The sequence below is a fragment of the Chlorocebus sabaeus genome, chromosome 27 (assembly GCF_047675955.1).
Source record: "Chlorocebus sabaeus isolate Y175 chromosome 27, mChlSab1.0.hap1, whole genome shotgun sequence".
In the NCBI taxonomy this organism is placed as follows: domain Eukaryota; kingdom Metazoa; phylum Chordata; class Mammalia; order Primates; family Cercopithecidae; genus Chlorocebus; species Chlorocebus sabaeus.
Window position 1 is genome coordinate 17,840,344 of NC_132930.1, and position 12,796 is coordinate 17,853,139.

The window sequence follows — 12,796 nt, forward strand, 5'->3', positions numbered from 1 at the left end:
GTAAATAAGTTGTTTAGTTTTTATCCATTTGATGGCAACTACATTGTTCCTAATTTGAGACAATTATGAATATTTTTTGTACATGTTTCTGGCATATCTAGGCATTGATTTCCTTTGGGCTATACCGAGTGGATTGCTGGGCCTTCTCATACATCCATGATTAATTTTATTAACAATGCCAAATGTTTCTCAGAATAACTGTATCAATTTGTACTGCTAAAATACTGCCAGATTTGAAATTGCTCCGTGTCTTTGCCAAATATCAGTATTTTCAGTAGTTTAATTTACCCATTCTTGTCATTGCAGGGTATCATTTATTATTTATTAAATGAAGATTTTTATTTCATATTTCTCTGGTGACTAATGATGCTGATCATACTTCATACATTCAATATATTTAGGCATCTCATGTATGGCACCTATTCAGAAATTCATTTTATTAAAACTTGATTGTCTGTCTTTTTCTTATTTTGTAGAAATTCTTGTTATACAATAGATACAAATGCTTTGTAGGTTTTACCCATAGTTTTTTGTTGTTGTTGTTTGTTTCCCAAGTTGTGAATTGGACATTTTAATGGCATGTTTTGATGAACAAGAGATATTAATTTTAGTAAAGCCCAATTTATTCATTTTTTCTTATACGGCTAATCTCTTTTTTAGGTTTAACATTTTAAATTTAATGAACCAATTGTGGAAAAAAATAAAAAGAATAATTTGTATTTTGTCATATGTATATGTAAATTTAATACATATATGTATAATACATATGTATAGAAACACATAAGTATGACATTCCTTTGAAGATACATATATATAATTTTAAGATGGCACACACATGCTCTTTGAGATTACACGCTATATAGTACAAATCGTGTTGTGGAAAGTGCAAGCCAGAGCTTCAACATGATTTCAAGTCGTTTGTTTTCTCAGGAAGCTAAAACATTGTCTTTTACATTGTGTTTACATTAATATTATGTATTTTTTATATACAGATAATTTTGTAAGCTAAGGTGAAATTCCCTTTAGATTCAACCTAATTTATGTCAAATAAAAGACTGATAGGATTTACATTTTTATAATTCTACTCTTTTTTTTTTTTTGTCAGCATAGAAGCATCCCTAAAATGGTGACTATAATCAGTCTTGAAACAAAGAACACAACTAGAAATAATGGCTTAATAAGAAAAGAAAGGGAAAGAAAAATATATTGATAAGATGTCACTACAAATCAGCATCAAATTAAGGTCTTCACAATGTCGTACTCTTTTTATGTTTTGTTTCAATGGAGTGAAATAAGATTAAATCACATATTAGACTCAGAAGGAAAACTAATCAGCTTAATTTGAACACTTGATTTCTTGTAAATTTCATTCACATTGGAAGTATCGTTATGTTTCTTAAAAGAGAAAGGAACATTTTAGTTATGATAAATTAATTTTGCAAAGCATGGATAAACTAAATTTTATTTTTGGTTAAAGTACAATTTAGTTTTATCATTGTTTAATGAATGGAATTATAAAAACATTAATACTGAAATGTATATTTCAAACTGAATTTCATTTTAAATTTAGTAAATAACTTGCTATATGGAGAAAAAGAGAGAAAAAAAAATGACAGTTGTGCCCAAAGTTATGAGGTGACAGACATTTCCATACTTTGTAATTTTTTGAAAATTATTTATTTTTCTTTTAGTTTTTAGAGTGTCTATAAGTGTTAATTACACAAGTATCAAGAGAAATTAGAATTTCTAGTGTAATTCTAAAATTTTAAAAAGTGCAAATGGAAAAAAAAATCTGTGTATTCTTATGCAAATAATGCACTTTTCAAGTATTCTTCTAATGTATTGATATTTGTTGATATATTCTAGCTTTTAACTCTTGATTTCTGAATATAAAAGGTAGAGAAAGATTTTTTATTATATTGTAAGTTCTGGGGTACATGTGCAGAAGGTACAGGTTTGTTACATAGGTATACACGTGTTATGGCGATTTTAAGAAAAATATTGACACTAAACAGTACATTACTGCTTAATTTAGGACTTCCATATTCTTACTATTTTCCTTGAGACTTACATTAATACATTATTGTTGAACAACTCTAAACTCATCGAAAGGTAACTATCAGTCTTATCATATGTAATTTTTTTGTGCCATGCTTCCTAGGCATGGAGAATATACATATACAGATATCATCAGAGATGTTGATTCTTCAAAGTTGTAGTCTCTCGGCAAAGTATTTGAAGATTAGACTCGCGTAGACAAAACTGTGTCCCCCCAAAATTCATATTGAAGTCTAAAACTCCAGTCTGAAGATAGGGTCACTAAGGAGATAATTAAGGTTAAAGTTCATGAGGGTAAGGCCCTAATCCTGTAGAAATGGTGCTCTTACAAGAAGAGAAAGAGACCAGAATACACTCTTTTTGGGCACACATAAAAGACCACATGAGGACATAATGAGAAGGTAGCCATCTGTAAGCGAAGGAGGGAGGCTTATTCAGAAACCAATCATGCTGACACCTTGATTTTAGACATGGAACCTCCAGAATTATGCAAAAATAAAAATTCTATTGTTTAAGCCATGCCATCTTTTGTGATTGCAGCCCAAGCCGACTAACACAGGACTTATCCAGTTGACTTCAGCATAATTATCATCAGAGCTTCCTATGATTAAAACCAAAACTTTTAAATAGAGATATTTGAAGTATATATGTTTACATCATAATTACAATGGATGTGGGTGCAATATCTTTATTATTTAGTTCAATATGAAAGAACTTTTTTTTTATGCTGAACTAATCATAAATTATCTACAATGAGACCTGTCATTGTAATGTGGATGTACTTGATTATTAGTAGCATGCACCTCCACTTGTGCAATAGATTACACTGAAAGTGTCTTCTTTAATGTGTTCACTTATCACAATTCTGTCCATATTTAAATTTTATTTTCCAAGGCCAACCAAATGCTCTTATATTCTATGAAGATTTTTGCTTGTATCAATTTTGATTGACACTTTATTCTCTGTACTTTCGCATACTTAAGCAATTATTTATCAATATTATTTAACTGTGATTTAATATATCCTTCCCAATTAAATATGTTTTTAAAGAGTCTGTATAATACTATTCTATTTTCTGGATAATAAATAAGGCATCATTTTGACATCAAATAGATATGAGTTCAAACTGCCACTCTCCTCACTATTACGTCTGTGCCCTTTAAAAGAGTCACTTTATGTCCTTGTCTTTAAAATAGGGGTGATACTGCCCATTCCATTCTTTTAATATAGGCATTTATATCTATCTATCTATCTATCTATCTATCTATCTATCTATCTGTCTGTCTATCTATCTATCACTAACCACTTACTGACACAAAATAACAGTCTAAAATGTATTAGCTATTAATATACATAGTTTTACATTATTGTTATTGTTAATTTATGGTTATTTTTCACACTAATTTACTAGTTACTTTACTCACTGAATAATATACTTGCTAAATAATATGATTAATTATTTAAGGCAAAATAATTATTTTAAAAATACTATTTCAAAAGTACTATTCGGAAAATACAAATGAAATACTACTAAAAATAAAGTGAATATCATTACCTCTAGAAAACTTCTAGTTTTAAAAAAGAACTGCAATGCATATTTACATTATGAAAAACAGAAGGTACTGAATCTTACATGTCACACACAAAATATTGGAGTTCAAAAGTGAGAGAGATAATTTCTGCTTGAGGAAAATATCAGCATATAGATTGTATTCGCATAAGGCTTGGTGGAATTATTATAATTTTAGCAGATTGAAATGAGTAATAGTGATTTTCAGGTAGAGAAAAATACTACTGGTAAAGGCATGGGGTTCTTGCAAAGCGGTATATTGTATGATTTGTCTTTGAGCATGTAGAAAAGACCAGTGAGGTCAAAAAGAGATGTTTTGCAGAGTTTGAGGTCAACTTTGAATGCCAGGCTCATGTTCTACTCTGATTTTGGCAGAGAGTCATGGAGAAAACTGATCACTGGCAGTAGCAACGTATGAGTACATAAGAATGGGTTGTGAGTGATGGAGGTGAGGGGCAAGTAGCACTTTAAGGAATTGTTCCCATACTCCAAGGTGATGGATAATTAAGACCTGGACTGGGAAAATGAGAGTAAGTAAATTAAACACATTTAGATTAAATATGAACATTTTTCCAAGAATGCACATAAAAATCAAGATAGAATAAATTTTCTGAGAAACTCTCCCATTTTGTCCAAACTGTGCAGTTTTATCAGTGTTATGTTCCTTTATTAGTTACTTTTAGAAAGACTCATTTAGAAAGACTAATTTAGAAAGATTGTGAAAATCTTTAAGAGGTCAAAATGAATTTGATTATTTTGTTGAAAAGTAAACATGACACATAGTAAGTGATATCATTTATTAAAGTCTAACAGAAGTGAAAAGCTATTTACCAGACATTTTCTGAGGAAAATATTGACAGATGAAATAAATATTAGCAGATCATGAAGATGTAAAAAAATAATGAGGATGCTGTTTGATGGATCTGGTGGTACCCAACATTTGCCATGACTTTATTGATAAAACTGAGTATCTTACTTTGTTAACATTTGGGGAAATTTGAATGCAAAAATGTATACTTGCGAATGTGGTTATAAGAAAAAAATGATAAGAATTCACTCTCCTGCTAGTATATATTCTCTAAGAAGAATAATGAAATGAAAATTTTTAATAGTCTAAGGAAATTTTTTGCACTTTCAAAATACTAAATTATGTGGTAAGGAATAAATCTTGTTGATAGAAACAGCAATAAAAGCTATACAAATAATTTTCTTATTCTGAAATATTTTCCTCAAAATTGTAATGCTGAATTTGGTTTTCATTTAAGACATGAACTACCATAGTGTAACAGCTTGCCAGCACAAAAGTTCATCATTTCAATCACCTGAAGAATAACCCCCATTCTCATGGGATCGATTGCAACCAGATAGAATTCAGCAATGGAGCAAAAATACTAGCCAAATTTAATAAGGCTGACAGTTTCTGACTTGTTGTCTGGTTCACCCAGGGATGACAATCTCTTTTATGTGACATAAACATGAAACCCAAGAATAAGTGTTTATATGAATGATGGTTTTTACTCTAAGTATTCCATTCCAAAGCAGAGATTTTCTGTGAATTTGTGGGATGAAACAAACAAACAAAAATATTCATCTGTTCATAAGTAAATGAGTAATTGATAAAAATAGCAAGCAAGAAAATAACAATTCAGTTCTCTAAACAGTGATTTTTGTCCCATTAGCCTTTTAGGTTCTTAAAAATTCTGTTTCTTTAGCTCCATTAAGCAATGAAACCCGTCCACTGTAGACTGAATAATAAAACCCACAGGCCATGGAAATTGACTTTCAAAAAAAGAATGATCTATAGCCTCGACCTTTGATCTTTGCAGAATCTGAAAAGTTCACCCTGTATTGAGATGGTAAGAAGTTTTATTAGGAAATGAAAATAATCCAACTTATTAAAAAGAATATGAAAGTTTTATGCTTTGCAGATAATTCAAAGCTCCTGAAAACAAAGTCCCTTGAGTTAGTCAGATAGGAGGAAACCATATCTTCCTTTGTTTTCTTCTCTTCTTCAATAATACTTCTCTTCAGTAGGAATGGACAAATGTGTCCACTAAGACAATGACTGCACAGCTACTAAGAACCTGGTATGTGCATAAGCATCCCTGAAGTGAATAGCGTTTGGCTAACATGAACTGAGTAATTGTCTATGTGTGTTTATAATCAAATTCACTAACTTTCCAGGTAGTTCCATTAAACTGTACCTCATTAATTCTTTCGAGAATAAAAAAAGCCAACTTGCAAAATTGTAAATGACCTCAATCGAATCAGCTAAAAAAAAAACATTGAAATTGAACTATCTAAAGAATTGACCTTGAAAAGCCTCCATGTGCCATTGTAATCCTTTTAAATTAAATTATCACTTCAAATTATTTACTTGCTGTTTAATTCCCTTACATTTTCTTTCATTTCCAACCTTTTAGCTCACCTTTATCACAAATTTTTCTACAGGCAGGGAAAAAATAAAAAGGATACTTTCATTATAATGATGTAGTGTTGATTCTATATCTAGGGTCATTGTGATTCAGGAAGTTTCTCTAAGGTTCAGTGGATGTTTGCCAGAATTTTAGTCTGTGAGAGCTAAGTACTTCTTGTTATATGAACTGAGCAATACTACCTGCATGGAAATAAGTGTACTCCCTTTACCTACCCAGAGTTAAAAATCTGGAAGGAAAAGCAAAAGCTCTTATCATGCATGCCAATATCCTTTGTCTATATCTCTTGCCTCCAGCTGTGAATTGCGTGATATGCGCATACCACACAGGGTAAATACTTGTTGAATAAATTGAATAAATACATACACATGACTGAAATAATGAGAATGATTTTCATGAGCCACCCTCAAATAGTAGGGTCATTACTTTGTGGGAATACCATGACAATATAAACAAAAGAACTCTCTTAACTTCATTCTTTTATTTCTTGGATTCTTTCTTGATTTCTGCCATAATAATATTTCACAGTCTCAAGTGTGCATAATGTGTGTGTCTCTATGTGTGTAAATATACAACTTACCCTTCCAAATGAAGTTGCAACAGCTCTTAAGAAATTAACAGAATGTTTTTGATTTGCCATGTAAACAAATTGCTAATATAGCTAGGGAAACATTAAGTTAAAATGACTACAATGCAACTAAAATATACTAGATAAATGCATACATATTTTCGGACAGGGTTTGTAATCCATACTAATTTTTTTTTAATTAGAAATCAATAGAACTGCATATAGCTATGTAACACTGTGTCCAGTGTCATCAGAAATAGATTTTTTAAGAGCAAATTTCTTCTTTCATTTCTTCAGCAGCATGCCCCTTCTCATATATTCAGTTATGCTACATTGCTTGAGGCTGTGCTTCTGTGAATCCTTAACATGTTTCTGCTGCCCTCTCTGCTTGCGATTACCCCCATTTCAGCTCACTTTACAGCAGCAGTAGGATATCCTGCCGTCTTCCATTTTCTGCACATGTGCAGCTCAGTTGAGCTGTGCTATGATGAATATTGTTTCAATGTTGCCAGATCAGTTATATTACAGGACTGTCTTTCTGGTGGCTGTGCTTCTATCACTGCTGTACAGTAGTGCTCAGAGGTAGGTTGATGAAACAAACTCTGAAGACTTATACCTTATCGATTATAAGAAACTTCCAGAATAAGCAGGCCCTGCTTAGGGTGCAGTGGCTGCTCCAGCACAGTCTTGGGTGAAGTCCAGAGTATCAGAATTCCTCTGGAAGTCACTCCTAAGCTGACCCCAACAGTGCTCCACAAATCTGATTAGTTTAAGATTCTTCTTTTAAGGTACTATGAACATATTTTTCTTCTGTGTTTGCCATGGATACCACGAGGAGAGAAACTATGGCTTATCCACCCAGATTTGCCCTGAATATTTTCTGGCACAATGTAGGAGTGCACAAATGCATTGATAACATAAAGAGGAACTAGATGATAAATTGTGAAGTGAGATAAAACTTTGGTAATACAAAAGAGTTTTACAGCTGCCATTTCTGATACTTTTCTTCCTAGTCCTCAGTGGATCAATGCTTGCCATAGGTGAAGAGATTTTATTTTGTCCGGGAAAGGAAAAACACACATAAAAAAGAAAAGAAAGAAAAAAACAGTTATTGAATATGTTAATAGATTTTGTAAAGTTCAAAAAGTGGGAACATGTATCTGATAAGTCGGGTGACCTTAGATTTTCAAGCACTAAGATTTTGAGAACGAAAAAGATTTTTTTGTTTTGTTTTGTTTTAATCCAAAAGAATAAGAATATGGTGGATCAGAGCATAGTTTACACTTTTAAGAAACTGATGTATGTGTGTGCATGTGTGTGTGTGTGTGTGTATTTTGTGTTGGGTGTGGGGGAGGGATATGTTGATTACAGAAGAGCAGATTTTCAACCAAAAGGAAATAATCTAGAATAATCTAGGCATTTCCCTAGAAAGAATACATAGAAAAGGGAAGAGCAAAAAAGATCACAACATCAGAAATGAAGGTTTCTACTTTCCCCTAGTACATAAATCAACAAGTTACAATAGAGAGAGAGAAAAAAAAATGTGTTCTGAAAAATATCTGAGATACCTCCCCCTGACCCCTGGGCAACAACTAATGATCCTGTGGGTGTAATGGATTATTACATAATGACATATGTCTCTAAAATAATCAAGGAAGTCTGAGGGTAAGCCAGTGGCACTAGAGTGTTCTTGTGTCAGATGAAGAGAAATAAAAACCTCAATGGCCTGATGGATAGTCTCTAAAACAACCGGTTTGCATTCTGAAAACAAAGTCAATGTCATGACTGTTTGGGAGACTGTGAGAGAGACAGTGACAACACAGCAGTGGGTGCTGTGGAAATAAAGCCTGAAGAGTTGAGAACAGAGTGTTTCTCAAACCAAAATTCATTTTAAATAAAAAGAATATTAGAGTTCCCTCTTCCAATTTTGTCTATTGATTCTTTTCACTGCCTCCTATTTCACCACCATGTGTTTGGATCACAATGAGGAAAAAAGAGCAGGTGAAAAGGGAGAAACTTGAATGGAGTGAGAAAACCTAAACTGAAATTTTTAAATAAGTGAAAGTCACAATTGAGTGTATATAATGAGATTCAGTTAGAAAAATACTGTTTTAGTTTTCTATGCGAGTAGGTGAAATTCATAGCACTAGAATAATTTCTTTCTTTCTTTTTTTTTTTTTTTTTTTTTTTTTGAGACAGAGTCTCGCTCTGTCGCCCAGGGGCTGGAGTGCGGTGGCGTGATCTCTGCTCACTGCAAGCTCCGCCTCCTGGGTTCACGCCATTCTCCTGCCTCAGCCTCCCGAGTAGCTGGGACTACAGGCGCCCGCCACCTCGCCCAGCTATTTTTTTGTATTTTTTGGTAGAGACGGGGTTTCACCATGTTAGCCAGGATGGTCTCGATCTCCTGACCTCGTGATCCGCCCACCTCGGCCTCCCAAAGTGCTGGGATTACAGGCTTGAGCCACCGCGCCCGGCCTGCACTAGAATAATTTCTAACTGTAGTAGAGAATCAAAAAATAAAGAGGAAAACAGGTAAAACTCACTTTTTTTTTTTTTTTTTTTTTTTTTTTTTGAGATGGAGTCTCGCTCTGTCGCCCAGGCTGAAGTGCAGTGGCCGGATCTCAGCTCACTGCAAGCTCCGCCTCCCGGGTTCACGCCATTCTCCTGCCTCAGTCTCCTGCCAAGTAACTGGGACTACAGGCGCCCCCAACCACACCCGGCTAATTTTGTTTTTGTATTTTTAGTAGAGACGGGGTTTCACTGTATTAGCCACGATGGTCTCAATCTCCTGACCTCGTGATGAGCCCGCCTCAGCCTCCCAAAGTGCTGGGATTACGCGCGTGAGCCACCGCGCCCCGCCAAAACTCATTTTTTAAACTGCCTCAATAAATCCTGAATCCCTTTTCTAATCCTTTGTGCTCCAGGACAAAGTTCTTTATTATGGCCTTTCCTCTCCATCTCCCTTCTCCTCCCATGCTCATAACTTTTTGTTGTTGTTGTTTACTGGAAATTTTCACTTATTTTTATATCCAGAAAATATCTCTCTTTTTTCTGACACCAATAATTAACCTTTATCTCTAACATTTTCACCATTTCTCTACTCTCAAAATAAAGGCTCTCATATGAAATAAAACATTAAAGGAACAAAAATTTAGTTTTAACACAACTGAAACTAATTAGTAATTAGTTTCCATTTTTATTCTGGAACAATTTCAAACTTTGTACAAGTTGCAAAAATAAAAATTCCCTTGTACAGTTTTAAAAATGACTAGTTTATTTCTTTTATGATCTTTCTCCCTCTCTCTCATATGTAGATATCATATGCATATGTGTGTATGTGTGTTCAGTATGTATATAGTATGCATTTCTTTCTTTAATGTATGAGGCTAGGTTTCAGGAATTATTACATTTTAACCTTTAAATGTTTAATTAACATTAGCTAAGAGTAAGAAGATTTTAAAAAATAGCTACAATAAAATTATAAAGGCCAGGCGCAGTGGCTCACGCCTGTAATCTCAGCACTTTGGGAGGCCAAAGTGGGCAGGTCATGAGGTCAGGAGTTCAAGATCAGGCTGGCCAGTATGGTGAAACCCCGTCTCTACTAAAAATACAAAAAGGGTGGGGTCTGGCAGTTTGAATGAGATGAAGGAACTGGAGCCAGGTGAGGGCAGTGGACGTGATTCCCCCGAGAGCCGAAGATGGCAGTGAACGTATACTCACATCAGTGACCAGTGATAACCTAAGTCGACATGACATACTGGCCTGGATCAATGAGTCTCTGCAGTTGAATCTGACAAAGATCAAATAGTGTGGTCAGGGACTGCCTAGTGTCAGTTTATGGACATGCCATTTCCTGGCTCCATTGACTTGAAGAAAGTGAAATTTCAAGCTAAGCTAGAACATGAATGCATCCGGAACTTCAAAATACTTCAAGTGTGTTTTAAGAGAATGGGTGTTGACAAAATAATCCTGTGGACAAATCAGTAACAGGAAAGTTTCAGGACAATTTTGAATTCATGCAGTGGTTCAAGAAGTTTTTTGATGCAAACTGTGATGGAAAAGCCTGTGACCCTGTGGCTGCCAGACAAGGTCAAGAAACTTCGGTGGCTCCCTCCCTCCTTGCTCCAGCTCTGAATAAACCAAAATTTCAGCACTGCAGCTCCGCAGAGGCCCATCTCAACACAGAGAACTGCTGCGGCTCCTAAGGCTGGCCCTGGCGTGTTGTGAAAGAACCCTGGTGTGGGCAATGGGGATGACCAGGCATCTGAGTTGATGAATCAGGTCAACGTATTGAAACTCACTGTTGAAGACTTGGAGAAAGAGGGATTTCTGCTTTGGAAAGCTATGGAACATTGAATCGATTTGCCAGGAGAATGAGGGGAAAAAGAACCCTGTATTGCAGAGGACTATAGACATTCCGTATGCCACAGATGAAGGCTTTGTGATACCTGATGAAGGGGGCCCACAGGAGGAGCAAGAAGAGTATTAACAGCCTGGACCAGCAGAGCAACATCCGAATTCCTCACTCCAAATCATGTGCTTAACTGTAAAATACTCCCTGTTATTATCCTTAGAGGACTCGCTGGTTTCTTTTCATAAGCAAAAAGCACCTCTTCTTAAAGTCACTTCGCAGATGTTTCACTCCTTTTCCAGTTAGTTTGAGTTAGGAGCGTTTACGTTGTAGCAGAGCAGTAGTAATATCTAGTTGGTTCACCTGGGAAATGAAGAGGCTGACTCGGGCTCACTGTGTGGGTGCCCGTCACACTGAGTGCTGGAGAAGGTGTTGTGTAATATGCTGAGGTGGCGACCTCAGTGAAGAAATGGAAAGACTGAATTGAATTTTAAGCTAATGTGAAATCAATAATGTTGTAATAAATGAACGCCTTAAGAGTATTTAAAATATGCTTCCGTATTTCAAAATATAAAATGTAACACGACAGGGGATTTTGTTTGACGTTGTGTCTGGGAAGGAAGGACTAGACCTTGGAACCTCTGGAACTTGCTGTCATAAGTCTTAGAGGGCTGCTTGAATCCTCATAGCCTGGGCTTTGGTCTAAAAGGAACATTTTAAAAGTTGCCCTGTAAAGCCATTTGGTGTCATTGACCAGTTGCCTCCCTGCTAAAGAGCAAAGGCATTGTTGACTGGATAATAGAGGATGTGTTTCAGTTCTGAGATGTTGGAGGTGAAGAGCTTGGTTTTCATTGAGCATTCTTCTATTTTTCCAGTTATCCCCAAAATTTCTATGTATTATCTTTTTGGGGAAGTGAGGTGTGTCCAGTTTTTTTAGTCTAACAACTACTTTTGGGGACTTGTCCACGTCTCTGGGATTTGAATGGGGATTGCATCCCATTTTACTGTCTTTTAGGTTTATATTTACCATGTTTCTCTTCTCTGGTCCCCTTGCCCACTGGGGACTCCTCTTTGGCTCCTTGAAGTTTGCTACTTAGAGTTGGAAGTATAGCAGGCAGGTGACCATGCTGCAAGTTCTTTCTGGACCTCTGGCAAAGGGAGTGGTCAGTGAAGGCCATCCTCATCTTGGGACCTGCCAGGCCGGGGTGTTTTCGGTATCTGCTGTCCACAGCTCTCCACTGTAATCCGCATACTTTGCCAGTGCACTAATCTCTTTGGAGATAAAATTCATTAGTGTGTTACTAAATGTTAATTTTCTTTTGTACAAAACACAGTACCGTCTGAATTAATTATTAATATTGAAAGTATTTCATTCTTTAATGCTCCCCCATTTGTTTTGCCCACAGCCTTTTCAGTTCCTTTGTTTGGCAGGATTCTGCAAAATGTGTCTCACCCACTACTGAGATTATTCAGGCCCTGATGTATTTGTATTGATTTGTTTCTGGTGGTAGCTTGTCCTGAAATGTATGTAGAAAGCAAGTATGTTCTGATAAAATTGTTGTGTAGTGCGTGCTCTGTGTGGAATTCAGAGGAAAACCCAGATTCAATGATTAACAATGCCAAAAAATGCAAGTAACTAGCCATGGTTCAGATGCCAGTGGTGTTATTTGTCTTTTGTGGCCTTTTAGACTTTTGTTGCCCTAAAATTACATTTTTTTGGAAACCCATTTTCCACTTGGTCTTTCTTGACAGAGTTTTCTTCTACTTTAAAAAGTTTATAAATACAATTCTGTATTTCAAGAGTTAAAAAAAAA

At 35.3% G+C, this 12,796-nt stretch overlaps 1 pseudogene; it reads left to right on the forward strand.

The window, feature by feature from the left end:
- The first annotated feature begins 10,329 nt into the window (after positions 1-10,329).
- Positions 10,330-11,295, forward strand: LOC119627648 (microtubule-associated protein RP/EB family member 1 pseudogene; annotated as a pseudogene).
- Positions 11,296-12,796: the final 1,501 nt, after the last annotated feature.